General features: G+C 38.6%; 1 protein-coding gene and 1 pseudogene across 2 annotated transcripts in view; one reads left to right on the forward strand and one right to left on the reverse strand.

The window, feature by feature from the left end:
* The window catches only part of CHCHD3 (coiled-coil-helix-coiled-coil-helix domain containing 3), a 277,973-nt gene that overhangs the window by 129,536 nt on the left and 125,524 nt on the right, over positions 1-22,913 (reverse strand). The window lies entirely within an intron of this gene.
* LOC140608533 (large ribosomal subunit protein eL15-like) lies at positions 14,912-15,526 on the forward strand (annotated as a pseudogene).

Below are 22,913 nucleotides of genomic sequence, written 5' to 3' on the forward strand. Positions count from 1 at the left end.
ATCTCTGGGATATGCATTGCAAAGCATATAAAATACCAAATGTCCAGCTTGCTCACTCTCTAACACACACACACACACACACACACAAACACACACACAGCATGCAGCCATGCCCAGCCACCTGAGTGCCACATGCCTTGAGAGAGATCTAAGCCTGCAACAAATTAAACTAGATCCTATTTCTTTAAGGCCCAGAACTGAAAAGAACTGAACACTAGTGGTAAACCTGTATCCCTTTGATCTTCATTGTAACAAAAAAGCAAGATGACATGCTTAAATGAAAAATCATTTATAATGGATGAAAGAAGGGCTATTCTCTCTTTGAATTTATCTGTTCGGAAGGGAAAAGGGTGGGGGAGTTCTGGGGAGAAAAATAAATTCTGAAAACACAAAACAATCCTTATGAGAGAATAATAATGGAGTGGAGCAGGCATCTGAGGAGAAAGAAAAGATGTAAGGAAAATCACTTCAGTCTCTATCAGATTCTAATTTAACAAATGGGTGGAAGACAATTTCTTATTTAAGTAGGATTAATTTTAAAAGAACCTGATTGTGCTGCAAAGTTGCAAGTAGAAACCACAGTACATCATGGATTAACCCTACACTACGGTGACTGTAGAATTCATTTCAAAATGACTGCATTTTATTACTGCTTTCCAGCAACAATTTACTACTTTATAAGATATAAATATTGGGAGTAATAAATTTGTCTAGTTGTTACCTTTAAGCATTAAAATTGAACTTAATTAAATGAATTATTCACAAGGGACATGATTCCCCTAGCTAGCCCTTCAGTATGGTAATGTGAAGTTTTAATTGAGTTTATGTAATTTATACAAATTTTTTAAAAGATCTGTTGCTGATATTTTTCACCTATGGCACAACCTATCAGCACCCAGTCATACTAATACCATACTATCTGTTTTCAACAATACTTTTCTTTATATAAGCAAGAGGATAACCCAACTAAGATCAATGGTTTTGTCAGTTGAATCACGACTTTTAAGAACTGGTGAATATATACAGTAGTAGAGTAGAAGTTCTAGAATAGAAGAACTTTTGGAGTTATTTGTACTTCTAGCTCTTATAACCCTGTCATTTAGTTATTTAATATGTATGCAGACTCGGACCTGTGCAATGTTCTACAAACCATGACAATCGTGTCACAGATATGATACAAGGTACTGAAGAAACAGTACTGAAGAAACAGATGGTCACATTGTCCCTGTCCTCTAAAAACTCAAATCCACTAAGGAACTGGAGCAGGAATACAGAAGAAGGATAACAAATTTCACAGTGGATGGAGAAATGTTAACAAAAATGGTACCAAAAGATGGGGCTCAAGAAAGAGTTATGGTGGAAAATATATAGATGGATATTCACAAGCAAAGGCATTAAAACACGGAAGGGTGGTAGCATGAAAGCACATGGCAGGTTTAGCAACCTACCAATGGTTCAGGGCAGTGGCATCTAAGATGCACTTAGAAATATGGCCAAAGGTGAGGCAGCAAAACCAAGCATGGGCAGACTATGAAGATGGGCCTTGGTACCATAATGAAGCTCCAGCTTTACCGAGAGATAATGGCAAGCCACTGCAGGACATCTTGCCTGGGAGTATGACATCAGAGTTTCATCTGAGATAAACCAAACCACTCCAGGGACAATGTGGAACACAAAGGCAAGCTGAGATATGCTTGAAGAGACATACGCTAAATATCATGAAGGCCTGGACCATGTCTATGGCAGCAGGTTGGATTCCAGAGTTTTAAGGAAGTAGAATCAGTAGAGTATGGAAAAGGAGACAGGAATGGCAAGGAAGATAACTGGGTTTCAGATACAGACGATGATGTCACTCACTGGGAAAGAGAACAGCAGGTTTTGATGAAGTTAGCAGATGAAAAGAGAAGACTGGTTAAATGTTACATGGTGGAAAATACAGCCTGAGAATATCGACTCTGAAGTTGTTGGTTTAGAGCTGGTAGCTAGAGCCATGGGTGTGGATGAGACTGTAAACAGAGTACAGAGGCTGAAAAGAAATATTCACAAGAATCTGTGACAAGCAAATGAAATGATGCACATGAATGCATTCTGTAAATTGTACCTTCAACACATAGGTGCTTTTCTTTTAATAAAATATCAGTGCCCATCCTCCTTACCAAATAATCTCTGATGCCTTCTTATAAGCAGTTCTCTATATTATGGTATATGGAGTTAATGATTGACTCTAAAGTATCACAGAACTTTAGGGAGTACAGTTTATTAAAACATATCTTCACACAGATTACATATAAGCCCATGACCCCCAGATTAGAACCATACACAATGAAGAGTTCACTGTAACCAAGCCAATGAAAGAGATGATAGCCTATTCCACAAACCTGGGGTATAAATAGTAGTTTCATGGAAAATCATAAATTTTCTGCAAATTGCTGATGCTTCTGACCCCTTTCCCAAGCTGCCTTTATTAACCAACCACAATGAAGTGAAATAGGAAATCTTCACTCTTAATATGTACACCAAGTGTCTGGAAACTTCCTATTCTTTTTTTGGTGGGGCGGGAGTGGGGCAGAGACGGACAGACAGACACGGTATGGGAGGGGCACAAAGGGAGAGAGAATCCTAAGCAGGTTCCATAACCAGCACAAAGTCTGACACAGGGCTCAATCTCATGGCCCTGAGATCATGACCTCAGTCAAAAATCAAGAGTCAGACATGTAACCAATGACCCTGGCACCCCACTATTCTTTTCTAACTTCTTACAGCTATCGACTAAGTCTTTTCCTAATCAGATAGGTAGGTATGAAAAAAATCTACACATATCTATCTATAAATGTAGGAAAAGCTGGTAATTTGATCAAATATGTAACAAACTTCAGTCCCTCCAAGATTACAACACTGAACCTTACCGAAGCATTTATAATACTAACAGCTGCTGCCATGTTTCATGGAAGCAAGTGGTTTAAAACAGCTTGAATTTCTAAAACAAGTGTTATTTTTCAAAAAACCAGACACTGTTAAAATAGCTCTATCACTTATGTACCCATTAAATTGTTTAAAATTGACAATCTTCAATATAAGGCTCTTCTTGGAATTAGATGTCCATTTCCAATGTCAGGAAATCAGAAAAGATTCCAAAAGCACCAGAGGAACTCAATCTTAACTAAGACTCACACGTATGTTTCAGAAAAAAAAAAAAAAAAACCTCATCTGATAGAAAACAACTCTGTCAGATACCTTTAAGACTTTACTCTAACTTTTTCGAAAGATCCCATCTTTCCCAAGAAGTATATTAAACCACCTCTAAAGTCAAGGATACCCATATCCTGAAGGATCTTTAACATATTTAATAATTCACATAACAAATCTATTGATTGATACAGGTGAAGCAACTTCAGACTCTTTCTCTCTTAGAAGCACAGAACTTCCAGAAGAGTCCCATAGAAAGATTAGGCTAGGGTCTTTAGGTCTGCTCTGAGGAACTATGAAAGTTAAGAGAAAGCCTCTTAAAAGCCCACAGCAAATATCATTCTCAATGGGGAAGCACTGGGAGCCTTTCCCCTAAGACCAGGAACAAGACAGGGATGTCCACTCTCCCCACTGCTATTCAACATAGTCCTGGAAGTCCTAGCCTCAGCAATCAGACAACAAAAAAAAAACATTAAAGGCATTCAAACTGGCAAAGAAGAAGTCAAACTCTCCCTCTTTGCCGATGACATGATACTTTACATAGAAAACCCAAAAGCCTCCACCCCAAGATTGCTAGAACTCATACAGCAATTTGGTAGCGTGGTAGGATACAAAGTCAATGCCCAGAAATCAGTGGCATTTCTATACACTAACAATGAGACTGAAGAAAGAGAAATTAAGAAGTCAATCCCATTTACAATTGCACCCAAAAGCATAAGATACCTAGGAATAAACCTAACCAAAGAGGTAAAGTATCTATACCCTAAAAACTACAGAACACTTCTGAAAGAAATTGAGGAAGACACAAAGAGATGGAAAAATATTCCATGCTCATGGATTGGCAGAATTAATATTGTGAAAATGTCAATGTTACCCAGGGCAATTTACATGTTTAATGCAATCCCTATCAAAATACCATGGACTTTCTTCAGAGAGTTAGAACAAATTATTTTTAAGATTTGTGTGGAATCAGAAAAGACCCCGAAGAGCCAGGGGAATTTTAAAAAAGAAAACCGTATCTGGAGGCATCACAATGCCAGATTTCAGGTTGTACTACAAAGCTGTGGTCATCAAGACAGTGTGGTACTGGCACAAAAACAGACACATAGATCAATGGAACAGAATAGAGAACCCAGAAGTGGACCCTCAACTTTATGGTCAACTAATATTCGATAAAGGAGGAAAGACTATCCATTGGAAGAAAGACAGTCTCTTCAATAAATGGTACCGGGAAAATTGGACATCCACATGCAGAAGAATGAAACTAGACCACTCTCTTGCATCATACACAAAGATAAACTCAAAATGGATGAAAGATCTAAATGTGAGACAAGATTCCATCAAAATCCTAGAGGAGAACACAGTCAACACCCTTTTTGAACTCGGCCACAGTAACTTCTTGCAAGATATATCCACGAAAGCAAAAGAAACAAAAGCAAAAATGAACTATTGGGACTTCATCAAGATAAGAAGCTTTTGCACAGCAAAGGATACAGTCAACAAAACTAAAAGACAACCTACAGAATGGGAGAAGATATTTGCAAATGACGTATCAGATAAAGGGCTAGTTTCCAAGATCTATAAAGAACTTATTAAACTCAACACCAACGAAACAAACAATCCAATCATGAAATGGGCAAAAGACACGAACAGAAATCTCACAGAGGAAGACAAGACATGGCCAACATGCACATGAGAAAATGCTCTGCATCACTTGCCATCAGGGAAATACAAATCAAAACCACAATGAGATACCACCTCACACCAGTGAGAATGGCGAAAATTAACAAGGCAGGAAACCTTGGAGAGGATGCGGAGAAAAGGGAACCCTCTTACACTGTTGGTGGGAATGTGAACTGGTGCAGCCACTCTGGAAAACTGTGTGGAGGTTCCTCAAAGAGTTTAAAATAGACCTGCCCTACGACCCAGCAATTGCACTGCTGGGGATTTACCCCAGGGATACAGATGCAATGAAACGCCGGGACACCTGCACCCCGATGTTTCTAGCAGCAATGGCCACAATAGCCAAACTGTGGAAGGAGCCTCGGTGTCCATCGAAAGATGAATGGATAAAGAAGAGGTGGTTTATGTATACAATGGAATATTCCTCAGCCATTAGAAATGACAAATACCACCATTTGCTTCAACGTGGATGGAACTGGAGGGTATTATGCTGAGTGAAGTAAGTCAATCGGAGAAGGACAAACATTGTATGTTCTCATTCATTTGGGGAATATAAATAATAGTGAAAGGGAATATAAGGGAAGAGAGAAGAAATGTGTGGGAAATATCAGAAAGGGAGACAGAACATAAAGACTACTAACTCTGGGAAACGAACTAGGGGTGGTGGAAGGGGAGGAGGGCGGGGGTGGGGGTGAATGGGTGAGGGGCACTGGGGGCGGTACTTGACAGGATGAGCACTGGGTGTTATTCTACATGTTGGTAAATTGAACACCAATAAAAAATAAATTAAAAAAAAAAAAGAGAGAAAGCCTCACCACCCAGTTAGTGAGGTCCCTACCTCATCGGATGGCCTGAGAACTGCTCATCTGCTGGTTCAGTAATAAACCAAAGTGACAGAAATCTTTAACTGAAATGTGATTCCTGCTAGTCCTTTGAAGTCAGAGTAATCTTTATGGTGTGGCCTCGTTCACTTCTCCTTCCAGACCTCTTGCTTCTAAACTCAGCAATGTCCCCATATATGATCTCCCCCTTTGAATTCCAATGTACAGTCTCCCAATTGAAACTGCTTCGCCTTGCTGAGAAGGCTGCACCGCATTCTTATCCTAAAAGATTTTTCACCCTTTTTTCTCTCCTTTAATCTATCCTCACCAGGACCACATGCCTGGCCATTTGGCTGCTCTGTACCTTCCAACCTGTCAACCATTAAAGGTCCTCCTCATCCAGCCCCTAAGTTCTAACGACATTCACTTACTCAACATCCAGAAACAGAACTTGTGGGTCTGCCATTTCTGGATCTTTTTGTTCCAGCTGTCCTCTCAGTCTGGATGCCAAGAACCTTTCAAATCCCTATACCCCTCCTTTTTTAAGCTCCCGCTCAGATACTCAGTCTTCTACGAAATTGTGTCAGGTGCTCTCCTCATTCATCCGATGGTCCAACCCAATCTCTAGAGCCTGAGAGCCTGAATACTCTCTCCAGCCCCTTAGCGCTCTGTTTCTACCTATACATATATCAATCTTCTGAACTAGAATTTTACACCAACACAGTATGAGTCATCTTTGTAATGCCCAGAGCACTAATAGTACACTTGGCACACAGAGAGCAGGATATTAATGTGGGAAAACAACACACAGAGAGCCACAAGGGCTGGTTCAAGCCACGACTCAGTCACTTAGGTGGTAGTAGTGATTTCCATCAAGTCGCTCAACTTTTTCATCTCAGTCCCCTCCTCAATAAAATGTAAAAGAATAATTCCATAATTTGAGGATATCCAAAGGAACAAGAGAAAGAATATATATAGGAAAATTCTTTGGAAAACCAGTATAGTACAAACAAACACAAAATGGTATTACTGGAATGTTTTAAAACACAATGTTGATAAAGATGGACTCCTTCTACAAAAGAAACGCTGCTTTGAATGGTTAAGTACTGGCTACAGAAACTGGATGAGACAAAAACATCAAAGAGGTTTGCTCACTGGTAATACTTGATCTCTTTAAGATTATTGCATTGTTTTATTATACTAGGATGTAATATGCTAATCAAAGTATTAAAACTAGACTTTAACATGCAGTATTTTGTAGCCTTCTGTAACTTCAGGTGTTAATTTGGGTAAACAGTCATTATATTACACTCATATGCCTAACTGCTCAGTTATACTTTTAACATAAATGTCAATTACATGAAATAGCTTTTGAAAAAGAATTTGTATCATTTTTTCTTATGATTAACAATCTATATTCTCACTGACCAATGTAAATGAACTTATAAATTTCAAGTTCTGTAAGAAGAGTATCTTCAATGCCACCCCAACCCCCAACACATACACATTTAACACCATGTCTGCATTACCTCTAAAAAGAAGAAACCCACTGTGCAGCAGGCGGTGTGAAACATACTGCAGCTTTACACTGCATTATGAAAGCAAGAAAACAGCCAGCTGTGAGTTAGAAATAGAACAAAATTTCCAGTTGCAAACCCAAGGGACCTTCAGGTAACACTCAAAGTATTCCTTAATGATGAATAGCTGATTTCATTTCAGACCCACTATGAACACTGTAGGATATATTTAACATTTTAATTTTTGGTTTCAAAAGTAATAAACCTGTTGGTCGCATGGAAGCTTGGTGGTCACAGCGGCCGATCTATCAATCAATCCAACATGGCTGGGCTCCACCAGCAGACCCTGACACCAATTAGGAAAGTGAAATAGCGAACTGCTGCTACCAGGTTACAGTTTTGCCAATTAGAGCACATCCTGGGTGAGAGCAACCAATGAACACTGGAACCCAGGGTCAGGAAAGAGAGGTAAAAAGAACCTCGTGTAATGTGACATGAAAAAGAAAGATTGCAGGAGGGACAGAGAAAAGAAGCAAGACAGTCTGGAATCAAACAGTACGTTTTATTGTTCACTTGTCAAAGACATGCAGGCTCTAAGACGAAGCAAAAGCAAGGCGCTCCCCTTGGTCTCTATCCTGGAAGGAACTGCTTATTGGCCAGCGCAACTTGGAAGCCCACCGCTGTCGTACATGAGCACTGAACCTGCCATCTCCAACTGTTCCCTTTTAGTCAGAATTCACAAGTTAAGCCAGCTCATGCAGGGTCTGAACGTCAAAGACAGATCACTGATAGACACATATCAAAGGGCTGGAAGGACAATATTTCCGATCAGGCTCATTACTGGCACACAAACCTTTCCTGCTAAAATTTCTCCCTTTTTTTCCATCCTACAAAATTTTAAGGACCTCCTTTCAATTTTTCTACCTGAGTTTCTCTTGGGAGCCACGCCTTATAGCCCTGGCTTAGCAAAAACGTCATAAAATCTAAGGACCTCAAAATCTTCCCCCTTGAGTCCTTTCATCTAGTCACTGTTTCCTGCCTCAGAATACCTTAATTCCATTTAATCTTCTGGCTTTGAGGGACTCCCAGCTGATCCTTTCTGCTCTGTGTCATCTGAAAAAGCAAAAGGTGAAAGCAAGGCTGACACGAAAACCTTCCAGAGTGTGGAAGTTTGGGACTATAGCTGTCATTTTCAGAATCAGATACAAACCTAGGTCTTGATCAGTTTCATAAATGTAAAACAGACTCTGGCCCGAGTCAGATGAAAATGGTAGACAAAAATTTCCTGAGCGTTAAAAGGAACTGGTATTTTTCTAATGCAAAAATGCTATTATTCATTATCAACTGAGTCACAGTTATTACAACATATTGTCCACAGGATCTGATGTCCATTCTCATCGTGGTGACTCAAATTCAACTCTGGTAGCTCTCTGTTCTGCTGTCATCAGTTCTACCACAGTTTTGTAAGAATGAGACCAAGTAATTCTAACGGTGCACACTCAGCATGCTATCCACATACACATCTGCACAAGAAGGGTGTATTTCAATGATGAACACTGAAAGCATGAGTCAGAATTTATCATAAGTAGCTTCTAAATTGTTCTAGGGCCCTAAAAACATAAAAGATAGTCTTTCTCTGGAGAGGAGGTTGTCAGCTTTGGTTGCCAGTGGGAATCACCTGGAAGCTGTGAAAAATTTTTGCTGCATCCTAGGGTCTTGCCCTGAAAGAATGTTGATTTCACTGGTTTGGAGTGATATCTGAGAATCAAGATTACCTTTGTTTTTTTTTTGAAACCCTAGTCTGACTTGGTCCATATCTGGGTCTGCTGGCCCTTCCCTCAAAAGATACCAGAGGTCAAAACACCAAAACACAGCACAGCTGAGCCAATGATCACAAGTATTTCAAAGGTTTACTACACATGCAGGCATAGACATGGCTAGGGGAGTCTGTGGGCAAGGAGGTCACGACAAAAGGACTCTCATATGGGGCCAAGGAGACAAAAGAGGCCAGGCGCTGGGGATATACCTAGAGAACTACAGCACACCAGTGGGATTTCTGAATAATGGTGAGGACTGACTTCAGGTGGTCCATTCCGGTTGCAGGGGGAGGGAAGTATCAAAAGAGCAGGACAGGGCAGCCCAGGTGGCTTGGCGGTTGAGCACCTGCCTTGATCCTGGAGTCCCAGGATCGAGTCCCACATCGGGCTCCCTGCATGGAGCCTGCTTCTCCCTCTGCCTGTGTCTCTGCCTCTTTATCGCTTTCTGTGTCTCTCACGTATAAATGAAATCTTTAAGAATGGGGGGGGGGCAGGACTTTGCTCAGTCTTTCTGCGAGTAGCAGAAGTGAGTCGAGTGGCATCATCTGACAATTTCTGACAATATATTTGACTATATATATATATAATATATATATATTATATATAATATATATATATAAACAAGCAAGAGGGAGGAGCAGAGGGAGAGGGAAAAAGAGAATCTTCAGGCAGACTCCCTGCTGAACCCAGAGCCCTAGATCATGAGCCAAGCCAAAACCAAGAGTCAGCAGCTCAACCGGCTGGGCCACTTAGGTGCCCCTCTTCTCAGTTCTATATACTGTGTCCAGCATAAGAGGAGACAAAATGGAAGAGGTATAATTGGAGAGAGACTGTTTTTTTCTACTTTGGTTTCCTTCAACTGCCATAATGAACTTGCCTGACACTGGAGAACCTTAGAAAGAAAGGGAGGCAGATTCTGGAAAGTATAACCTGGCTATAACCCTGAATCACGACTCCACAACAACCCCAAGGACCATGATGAAATGGCAAAGGAGAAACTCTGAGCCTCAGGAAAGGTATTAATCCATCTTTAGATTTCAATCACTCACAAATGTTTACTAGCAACACTAAGGTCTCACAAAATTTGAAAACTAACTAAATTAGAAGTGCAAGTACCTGAGGCAGCATATAAGCAAGTATAAAACCAGAGAAACACAGATTTCACTGACTAGCATGAACCCCACAAGACCAGCACTGATTCTCAATGATTTTCAAACTGTAGGTTGCTACCTATTCGTGGATTGCAAAATCAATTTTAGTGGGTTACAACCCACTGTCTTTAAAAACGGAAACAGAATAAGAAACTATGAGGGCAGAAAATAGAATACAGTATTATTTCTCATGTTTATTAATTTATCTCTGTGCACTGCATCATGATTTAAAATGTATCACTGAAGGTCATGATTTAAAAATTTTTGTTAAATATCTATCCATACCAAGGAGGACCATATTTCATACAGTGGCACAACTAAATAAATCATGTTCACAAACTAAGGGGGCACATTTATACTAGTGACGGTATGGCACAGTAGCTCAAAGCATGGGTCTGGAGCAAAAGTAAGAGCCCAGTGTCAATGGGTAAATTACTTAACTTCTCAAAGCCTCAGTTATTCCAATCACAGGAACAGTAATATTAGCACCTCATGCCATAACCATCAAATGAGATATATGTGGAGTTCTTGGCACAGAGCCTGGTATAAGCAAGTGCTCCATAAAATATGATACGTTATTATCACTGCTTAAATGCAAGTCTGATATCTCTTTTACATTATCTCAGTGGTAAAACACTAAAGAACAGGTTAAGGTAACTCATGGGAGCAAGACGGGGACTGCTACCCAAGAAAAAAAAAGGCCCTCACCTAATTCCGGAAGAACCTATTTGAGATAAAGAGCCTGCCATGGTAAAAGGGCAAGATGGAAGAGTTATGAACTTACAGAAATGCCACGATGTGAATACAGAGTGAAGAAAGAGAGTATAGGTCAATAAAAGCACAAATTAAATTCTCCCACCAGGACACCTGAATCTTGCACTTCTTTTAACCTGCCACTAGTAGCTATGACCCTGGCCCACAAAAGTACGAAGGACCCTAAGCTTGCCCTGTTTCCCAATCTTATTCAAACTGCAAGGAACCACAAGCTGTGTTCTTAAGAACCAATTATTAATTAGAAGCCCTGGAAAGCTGGACGGTGCCTGTTATTATTAAATCCAGTATCAAAAAGGGATGTGGATAATTACTATATTTTCTTCTCCAACTGGTCGTGATGAAACATGCTCAAGTTATTCTTGATACAAGTGTCACCACTGGTAAAGCCCTCAATTTGCTGGCATCTCATCAATGGTACACTTGAAACTCCTATTGCTTGCTGTTAAACTAACAGTTTATATTAGGCTAAACACAGTTTGGTAGCCATTGTCAAGAAAATTGGAGTTGCTCAGGCATGGCAGCAGTTACTGATGTTATTTGTTTGGAAGCCTTGTGATTTAGTGAATCACTAGCAATTGTTAAGCAAGTAATTAAACTATAAAGCCAAGACCTGTGATTTTTCAGTCTTTTCAAAGCAATAATCATCAAAATTCCAAGTACCATTTAACTGATCCCTTCTAAACACGCTGGCAACATTTATGTTGTCATTCATCCTGTTGTATAGTTTATAAAAACTAGATTATGGCCTTTATAGAAATTATATGCTGCTCAGCTACTTTGCTAAATATGAGAGGTTTGAAAGAAAAATTCACAAAAATTACTTAATGAGAACTGGACATAAAAAGTTTGGGATTTGCTCACGCATATAGCTATCTTAGGTTTAATAATAATTCAAAAGTCCTATATTTAGGATTCAAATACTAAAATAACCAGACTATTGTTCTCATAACCTTTTCCAAACCTAAGACTGCATTATATAAATTTCACAATTTCTCTAAGTGCCTTTAAAATTACAAGCAATTTAGTCTGATTCATGTACCATACTGACTGCATGCAATTTTTTTTTTACTTCGCATCTCAATTATGTCTTAATATTATGGGGGCTGAAATGCATTAAATAAATCATATTTCACAGACTCCTGGTAAAGTAATAATACTTACATGCATTTTAGAAGAAATTGGCCTGCATTATAAATGTATTCATAATGTCATTACCTGCCTTTCCACACTAACTGAAATATTAGGCAGCAGTGCCTACCTACTTCAAGCCACTGATGAAAGCTTTTAGCAAACCTTATGCTTATTCTGTCGCTGGCAATCAGCTCCGTTGTTAAATATAATCCAATGTTTACAAACAGCCATTTATCCTATATATAAGCAGCTCTTATAATTAGCAGAACATTGTTACTGATTAAGATTTAATCTGGTGGCTAGTATTTCTGCACTGTGCTACATAAAGAGATTGGCTATCCTTTAATCAGTCAAAGGACATTGCTTTTTCAAAGTACTTTATTAATAATGTAAAGTGTTTTACTAAAAAGCATACTGCCATTAAGATAATTAATTCATTAAAAATCTATATTACTTAAAAACAATACAGTGGTGTTATAAAATGATTTTATAAAATGGTAGGGGGAAAATTAGCAAGTACCTTCAACAATTTAAGAAAACATATATTATTTTAGAGACCTGGCAACATAGCTCTTCTCTATCTAATTGTTAAATATTACATAAGTGTGTCTTTGGTTTACATCTCTGCCTAACAACTTACAAAGCACTTTCATGTACATTATCTCCAATGATGTTCCTGGTCATTCTGTGAACTAGGTATCATGGCTATTAATCATCTCCATTAAACAGATGGAAATACTGAGGCTCATGGACATTACATGACTTGCCCAAGGACATATGGCTAATAACGGCAGGGATTCACATTCTTTCCTCCATGCTACATTGCAGACTTGGTGCCTCTGTTTCCAGAACCTGAGTAAACAATCTGAGTAACCTAACCCATCAAGAAAACACAGAAATATAGACCATACACTGTATACAGTTTGGAAATAGGCTGTTTCAAAAGGTCGTCTGGAATTTGGTTTGGGGAAATCGATGTAAGTCCCAAACCAGCCTAGACACATTCTTATTTAGTCTATAATACTTTTGAACTATGTTAACATAAAAATGTAGTGATCCCAGGTAACCTACCCACTCTCTATGCCATCATCTCGAAGGAAGCAACCATGTCGAATGGAAATAGGAATGCCAGAAAGCTGTCCCCACAGGCTATACAGTCCACAGTAGTAGGGCTCCTCCACCGTCTTCTCAGACACCTATCTTCCCCATGAGTCCCCCCAACCCCCACCAACAGCAAAGGACTAGGAAAGGAGAAGCCTCCCCAAGCAGAAAGTTTAGATCTCTGAGCCTGGGGGAGAAGAAGGCAGGAGTGTCCCAAAGAGGAGCTGGAGCTGTGAGGACCACACAGCCACTGTTCCCATGAAGCATGGGGTATGGTGAACATGAGTACGTGGCAGTCATGGGTGGTGCAGGAAATCACATAGCAGCAGGCTATCCCTGAACAGAGCAATACCGGATCTCTCATAAAAGAAACCAAGTATTTGCTACAACAGTGGAGGGAATACAATAATCAAACATACCAGCCCTTAATGAGATGAGTATTCACAAGAAGATGGCTTTACATGGTTTCAAATACTGAGAACTGTCAGTTACTCACTTAAACATGAAAGAGTCTTTTGAACAACCAGGAAGGTTTCCAGAGGAGGAATGAAGAGGATATACTCAAGCATCAAAGTCAAGAATCTGGGGGGAAAAAAACCTTGAAATCTCAAAATAAATTTAAAAAAAAAAAAAAAAAAAGCCTGAAAGACATAAAAAGCCAAAAAAAAAAAAAAAAAAAAGCCCAAAAAGCCTGAAAGGAACAAATGAGTGTGGTACCCATTTATATTAATTGTCATCATAATTTCTTCTGTGGCTCAAATTGATTAATTCAAATTTCTTATCCCCAGAGCCCATCTGCTAATAAATAGCCCCTATGGACATATTCTCTTTTGAGGAAAACTATTAAACACACAGCTCCATAAATGTATCACATGGGAAATTACCTCCCCTAAGGAGTTAGCTATCTAAAAGGTGTGAGTGATAGGAGGCAAAAACATACTACATTTGTCATTCCCATTAGCATTATTAGTGCTAATGAGAAAGTACATGAACAAGAACACACACCTCTTAATTTGAATGTGTTACATACAAATAGAGACTAGATTAGTCACAGCTACTGGGATTAAATGTTAGTGCGGAATGCTGAAAAATTGCACGAGGCGATGCTTATGGGGGTTTTGCGGCACAATGTCAGCTATTTAATTACAGTTTTCAAAGCATTTAACACCTCTTAGCACAGAGAAGCTAGATGTGTGTATGCCTGTGTGTTATTCAGATGGCTCAGGATTTTAGGTATAACTCAATTATCTGGCATCCCTGGGAAATAAAGTGCTCCATCTAAGTGCATTTTCTATATAATCGAGGCTTATATCTTCATGCATCCTAAATCCCTGATTAAATCTGTGGCCATCTGTAAAGGAAATCTTTCCTCAGAGTTTTTCCTCCCCTTGCCTCCTTACAGGCAATGGACAGAAGTGAAAGTGCTTCTTCTGAGTTTTTTGTTTTGTTTTATGGATGAATTAAGGCCATCATTAGGAATATTCATCACCAAAGTACTTTAAAACAGTTTCTGCTTTTTACATTTTGCTTTTTCCTTCAACGTCAGGCTTTTAGCAATCATTTCTCCAGGTTGACTCTGATGGCTTCTAATTTACAGACTCCATTATTCACTCTAGTCTTGGAGTTTGTTGCATCTTCCATGGACCGGTGAGGGCAATAACTAAATGTGTGAAGAAATATATTCAAGCCCCTCCATCTGGCAGCAGCCATCAGCTCATAGGTATGGCAAGATGGGCACTTAGAAGTGCATCCAGGAGCTGCGGAGGAAGCAGCATTCCGATGTAATGGGCTTTCTTCTCAGGGCGCACTGCTGGCAGTACTCCCAGCTATCTGTACTCCACAGGGCTCCCCACCCAACCTGGCCCCATAAAGCACACAGACTAGGGTACAAGGCCCAGCAAGGTTATGTCATATATCAGATTCACGTGCGACATGGTGGCTACAAACACCCAGTTCCTCGGTACAACCTATAGAAAGTCTGTCCATCATGGGATTCACTAGCTGGAGCTTGCCCATAGCCTTCAGTCTGTTGCAGAGGAGGGAGATGGATGCCACCCACTGTGGGGCTCTGAGAGTCTTGAATTCTTGCTGGGTTGGGAAAGACTCCACATACAAATTCTTTGAGGTGATCCTAATTGATCCAATCCATAAACCTATTAAAGAAATCCTGACACCCAGTGAATTACCAAACCAGTCCACCAGCACAAAGAGATGCAAGAGCTGACATGTGCAGGCCACAAGAGCTGTGGCCTTTGAAAGGTTCACAAGTTCCACCAACTATTGGTGGCTCTCACTGTGCAGCATGGAAAAAATGCAATACTCTTCAGCTCCACTGTTACTGCTAATAAAAGTATTATTGGTAAGATTCATACCTAATAAACAATTTAGGTTAATATATATACATATGTATAAAATATAAGTAAAATAAGCATCAATAAGGCTAAGAATGGGGGCAGAAGGAAAAAAGCACATGGTTTTATTATTCTTATTAGCACTCAGAAATGGAAAGAGAAAGGTATTGTTGCATTTACCCTGCTGGTTTCCATTTTTTTAGAGAAGATAGCAAAGGAACTCTTAGACCCCCATACTCCACATCCAAGATCCAAGTTCCAACACAACCAAGGAAGCTATTATCTCAATGGCCAACATCCTATCAAAATAATTTAAAGCTGATGCTTCCCAATCATACAGGTGCCTTATTTTTAGGCCCACCTATTTTCATCTATTCTTACATGATTCCTCCTGCTAAAGCCATTATGATCTGTGTGTTCAAATGACCCAAAAAGATAATGGTAGGGCAGCAATTTGTTGAATTCTATCCTCGAATTTGTGACTATATCCAACACAAGAAGCAGCCAGTGTCACTACTTAACAACAACAGTCCTGATTCATACTCATCCTTGAAGACCATACTTAAAAGATTTCTTACAACTTCATGGCGGGGGTCTCGCTGCAGTTACTGCCTAGGCAGCCACATCTATGCGCCACTCTCGAGGCTATGCTCCACTAAGACTCTCCCTGCTGCTCAGCATAACCACACTTCAGCTCACAACAATGCTTTTCTTGTCCTCTTCAAAACATCCCCTCTGAGACCATTAGCCACTCACTGGAACAGCAGTTCCCAGACTGTAGTTCTTTCTGCAGGCTCTGCTCCCCTACATAGATTTGTAACTTGAGACTCCATCTCTTCAACCACAACCTCCTTATTTTCTATCTCTTTAGCCTTCTTAACAAACTGTAACTCTCAAACTTCACCTTCACCAGCCAACCGCCCACTTCCTGGAGATGCTGGGGTTCTCTACCTTGCCGGAGACCACAAAAATTAGGAACTCAATCCTGTTCTTCCTAATGTCATTATCTCTCCTGCTTTTCCAGTGAGCTGCTGGGAAAGATGGGGGTCAGACAGGGCAAGAGTCTAGTCAGGAAGGCATGAGATGTTTATGAAAAGAACAGGACAAGGTGGGAGAGTGCTAACAACAGAACTAGGGCTTCCCATGTCCAACTGTGGAATCTGTATGTAGAACCTCCTAATCTTTGCTCATGTTGCCAAACACAACTACAAGAATATAATAGGAACACAGTGATGCCAGTTTACAAAGCACTTTCATATGTCATCTCTGAATTTCCAGAACAAAACTCTGAAGAACCTAGGGTCATTTGAAAGATGAGGAAACAGATTCAGAAAGACTGGATGGTGGCCAAAATCATATTTAACAAGCAGGAGAGCTAGGGAGCACATCACCCTGAGTCATAACTTCTCTAAGTGTCCTTTCAGGGTCCCCCATAACAACTCTAGGCCTGTATTTGTTGACAGGGACCATCCAGGAGGCACAAACTTCTTTCTAATAAGGTCAAGAGACATCAGAGAGAGGAATGTGGAAAGTCACACAAGGCAGGAGAAGAGGGAAACATTATTACATTCATTAAAAAAAATCCTTACAGTGACTAGTTTATCAACCTTGATATAGATGAGAACAAGAGTTGAAATAAATTATTTATGATGTATAACAGTTTAATGGAGTATAAAATAGACTCTCTTTTTCACAGTAAGAGTTGTGAGGTTCTTAATGTTGCCATATCCAGACTGAGCCTGTATCCTACTCATCCAGACTTTTGACAGAAGCATCAATTTTCTAAATTGTTCTCTAACAACTACAAGTTAAGAAAGAAAATCACTCTCAGTGTTAATGATTGCAATTCTCTGAAGATACTAAAGAACCCACTGTAATTTCACATCACTGAATCCATGGCTTTATACATCAGAAGAATTTTCAGACAGTTTCTCCTGTGTGGTTTTAATATTAAAAGAAGATATCTATATGAAATACACTGAAAAGCTAAAAATGATATGATGGGATCTAGACTAGTATTATAGACTTGAAAGTGCTGTATGACAACATCCATAAAACATGAAGAGAGAAAAATGTATCACATAAATGTCCTCTGAAAAAGTAAACAAGTACTCCTCTTTGTTCATAATAAAAACAGGAAGAGTTAGCTAAATGAAGTTCACAGGTAACTTCAATAAATAACAAACTGATGCTATTTATTAATAGCAAAATCCACATTACATGTGCTGTCTACCACCAGGCATCTGATTGGCTGTAAGGGTCACAAAATATCCAGCCATGCAAGAGTAATAAATGGTTTAGTAGCAAATAGAGACACGAGATTCTGGCAAAGAGAGAAGAAAAGAGTAAGAATAAGGCATAAGCATGAACAGATCCTTTAAAGAATAAACTACCAGGTATTTAAAGTAACACTAGGAGCACAAAAATTTCTGTTTATATATACATTCCAAATACTGCATAAAGGTATTTCAATACACAAAGAATAACCAAGGGTCTTGATTATGAAAATACTTAATAAAAACAAAAAGAGACTAATGTTCACTGTGAAGAACAGATAAATCATATTAGTAAAAGAATTTTTTAAATTAATGGTCATGACTAGGGAATTGCCTTGATAAAACTGTTTTAAAGTATAGATCTACAGTACTACAAATAATGTGGCATTGGTTTAAGAGTTGGCAAATATAGCAAATGAACAGAATTTAAGACCAGAAATAGTCTTATTTCTACATTAGAAATTGATATAAAATAACCAAGATATCCCTAAGGAGAATGGACACATTATTTATTTTAAAAATTTATACTAGCAAAACTGTCTGGGAAAACCTCACATGATAACATACACCAAAGTAAATACAAGAGTGAATTAAAATTTCATTGTAAAAAACTGAAAGCATAAAAGTAGAAATATAACTAAGTAAATCTTACAGATGGACACACCTTTCTAAGCATATACTTACTATAAAAAGAAAACATGGACAGAACTGACTAAAAATTTAACAAAAATATTTAAAACAATACTGGAAAATGAAACAAGGTTATGAATGGGCAAATCAAATTAGCAGTGTGTGTGTGAGAGAGAGAGAGAAAACAAAAATATTGTAATATAACCTTTCATCCAAAAAATTTGCTTCTAAAAATTCATCAAAAAAACAGAAAACATGCCATGGATATCTGCAAAGATTTAGCCCCAAGGTATATTCTTCTCCCCAGCTTTGTTGATAAAATTTTTTAAAATGGAAACAACATAGACATCCAAAATTAAGGAACTGATCAAATATCCAAACTACAGTACAGTATATAAGATCTCATAAATCCAAACTATAAAAATTGCCATAGAAAAGGAATAATGCAGAGAAAAATATGCACAATGTATTTCTGCATTAAATAAGATATTAAAACAGTAATACAGTATCAGCCCAAACCTGGACCTTCCTACTCCATACTCCTCAAAAGTGTGCATACATGTGTACATATGTATGTCTGTATATACAATGGTAAAAAACAGGAATCATACGTAAAATATTAACAGTAGAAATCAGGAGTGGGATTAGATATGTTTTGTTTTTTCAATACTATAGGTACAAATTTTTCTGTAATAAATATTTGGTTTTATTTCAACGTAATCATCTATATGTTACAGAATTGTCTTCCAAAATGGAAGCCTACCCTAAACTCTCTTTCCTCTCACTCCTTATCAGTACACAAAGACCTTCTTCACTGGCTTTATAGGCAGTTACTGTAACTGAATTCTCTAAGCTTATAAAAATCTGTCAGTTGATTTTCTTGGTTTTCTAGGTACACAGGATGCAACTAAAGAAAATTTTACTTTCTTCTGTTCTGCGTTTTCCCTTCTAAATTTTTTCTCTCTAACAGTACTGGGTTGGTACACCTCCATGACACCCTATGCTGCTCCTGACATTAATGGGAATGCTTCTTTCAAACCACCCTTTAGAATGATGGCTTATTGGATTTTTGGGTTTATTTTTTAATAAACTTTTAAGAAGTCTCATCTTGGGACAGTGTTGCTGAAAACTAAAAGAATTAATTAAATATGCACAAAAATGTAAAAATGACCTTAAGTAATACTTTTCAAATAAGGCATGGTACTCCAGAATTCTATCTTTGGTGGAGCAAAGAAATATATAACATAATCAACTAAATTTCTTTAATATTGTGGGTATCTTGGGGTGTTTGGATCGCTCAGTCAGTTGAGAGCCTGACTCTTGGTTTTGGCTCAGGTCATGATCTCAGGGTCCTGGGATCAAGCCCCCAGCTCCATCAGGCGCCACACTCAGCAGGGAATCTGCTTGAGGATTCATTCTGTCTCTCTTCCTCCCTCTTTCTCTCTCTGCCCCTATAGCTGCTCACACACAAACGCATGCATATGCTCTCTCGTAAATAAATCTCCAAAAAAAATATAGTGTGTCTATATTTATACACACATGCGCACATGCTAATGGAATTAAGCATCAAAATGAATTTCTAATATTTTACTAAAAGTTAAAATAGTTCATGTGATTGAATGATCTCAAACTTTTCTTTAAAAGTGATAAAATGAATCAAGAAAAGGGGAAAGACCAAAAGAAAATATGCAAGAGAAGGCTGAAAAGATAACATTAACATGAAGAGTAAGCAATCATTTGTGTAATACTCATTTAAGCAAATTCAACTTGCATCAGTAAAATTTGTTTTGAAAGAACTTCTAAAAAAAATAATAAGCTAGTTAGATAGATACTGAAGATCCACTAAAATGTAGACCACTGACAGTAGGCACACAATAAGTGCTCAAAGATTTTATCAATTAAATTGATTGAAACCACAATCTACATCAAGAAACACAAGTTAGCAAGTGTACTAGTAACACCGGAGATTCTATGAGACATCATCTTCAGAGGGCAGACTTACAAAGGCCACATAAACATTTTTATGAAAAATGATAAACAGAACCATTTGTATGCACCTGCTGTCCAAACAGCCATTAGAAATTATAAAATGGATAAAAGTAGATATTCTATATCCAACATTAAAATTATTCTGATGATTCCTATATTTGGTCTTGATAAAGATATGTTTAATTAACCATGGGGAAAAAATTTAACTAAGAACTTTAGTTGGCCTTTTTTTGGGAAAGAAAAAAAATGAGAAATTCAAGAGTATCTCAACGCCTTTGGAATGTACTAGATTTGGTAAAAATAAGCACCAAACAGGGCTTGGAACAGGATAGGCCCTTGTTAAATAGTTTTGGAAAAAAAAATCAGTCCATTTTAGAACTTTATGATTGGAACATCACGTAGAACTCTTCCTGTAACCTTGCTCGGTTTGGCTAAGAGGCTAAACTGAGCTGGAATTGAACTCCCATGTCATATGAGGCATCACTCCATTGGGAATGGCAAACACTAAATTTATGGTTACAGGTCATTCAAAGTTAACTCCTGGAATTTCTAACCAAAAGTGACTGATCCCATATTCCATTTCTATAAATATTCAGGCAGAGTAAAAACTTATATATCAAGCTAAGGCCTAAAGAGATAGGATTCTTTTTTTTTTTTTTAAGATTTTATTTATTTATTCATGAGAGACACATAGCGAGAGGCAGAGACACACACAGGCAGAGGGAGAAGCAGGCTCCATGCAGGGAGCCAGATGCAGGACTTGATCCCAGAATCACAACCTGAGCCAAGGGCAGATGCTTAATCACCGAGCCACCCAGGTGCCCAATAGGATTCTTAGTGCAAACTTGCATCTCAATTACTGAACTTATTAGCCTGATACATATGATATTTTACCAAATGAATGGATGAGTGAATAAATGAACAAGTTAATATTAAAATCTGTTCAGATACAGAATAGAGAATCTAGAAGTGGACCCTCAACTTTATGGTCAACTAATATTTGAAAAGCAGGAAAGACTATCCACTGGAAAAAAGACAGTCTCTTCAATAAATGGTGCTGGGAAAATTGGACATCCACATGCAGAAGAATGAAACTAGACCACTCTCTTGCACTATACACAAAGATAAACTCAAAATGGATAAAAGATCTAAATGTGAGACAAGATTCCATCAAAATCCTAGAGGAGAACACAGGCAACACCCTTTTTGAACTTGGCCACAGCAACTTCATGCAAGATACATCCATGAAGACAAGAGAAACAAAAGCAAAAATGAACTATTGGGACTTCATCAAGATAAGAAGCTTCTGCACAGCAAAAGAAACAGTCAACAAAACTAAAAGACAACCTACAGAATGGGAGAAGATATTTGCAAATGACGTATCAGATAAAGGGCTAGTATCCAAGATCTATAAAGAACTTATTAAACTCAACAGCAAAGAAACAAACAATCCAATCATGAAATGGGCAAATGACATGAAGAGAAATTTCACAGAGGAAGACATAGACATGGCCAACAAGCACATGAGAAAATGCTCTGCATCACTTGCCATCAGGGAAATACAAATCAAAACCACAATGAGATACCACCTCACACCAGTGAGAATGGGGAAAATTAACAAGGCAGGAAACAACAAATTTTGGAGAGGATGTGGAGAAAGGGGAACCCTCTTGCACGGTTGGTGGGAATGGGAACTGGTGCAGCCACTCTGGAAAACCGTGTGGAGGTTCCTCAAAGAGTTAAAAATAGATCTGCCGTATGACCCAGCAATTGCACTGCAGGGGATCTACCCCAAAGATACAGATGCAGTGAAACGCCAGGACACCTGCACCCCGACGTTTATAGCAGCAATGTCCACAATAGCTAAGCTGTGGAAGGAGCCTCGGTGTCCATCGAAAGATGAATGGATAAAGAAGATGTGGTTTATGTATACAATGGAATATTCATTCCTCAGCCATTAGAAACGACAAATACCCACCATTTGCTTCAACATGGATGGAACTGGAGGGTGTTATGCCGAGTGAATAAGGCAATCGGAGAAGGCAGACATTATATGGTCTCCTTCATTTGGGGAATAGAAAAAAATAGTGAAAGGGAATAAAGGGGAAAGGAGAAAAAATGAGTGGGAAATATCAGAAAGGGAGACAGAACATTAGAGACTCCTAACTCTGGGAAACGAACTAGGGGTGGGGCATGGGGAGGTGGGTGGGGGGTGTTGGTGACTAGGTGATGGGCACTGAGAGGGGCACTTGATGGGATGAGCACTGGGTGTTATTCTATATGTTGGCAAATTGAACACCAATAAAAAATAAATTTATATTAAAAAATCTGCTCAGATAATGTCTTCAAATGAGGAGAAATGTCTACATTGTATATTTTCTGTTATTTAATGTTCAAATTCACAATAACCTTTATACCATCTTAAAATATTTGCCAAGCCACTAAGCATTATCAGGTTTCTGTTCCACAAATAATGTACATGAATC

Source organism: Canis lupus, chromosome 18, assembly GCF_048164855.1.
Source record: "Canis lupus baileyi chromosome 18, mCanLup2.hap1, whole genome shotgun sequence".
Taxonomy (NCBI): Eukaryota; Metazoa; Chordata; class Mammalia; order Carnivora; family Canidae; genus Canis; species Canis lupus.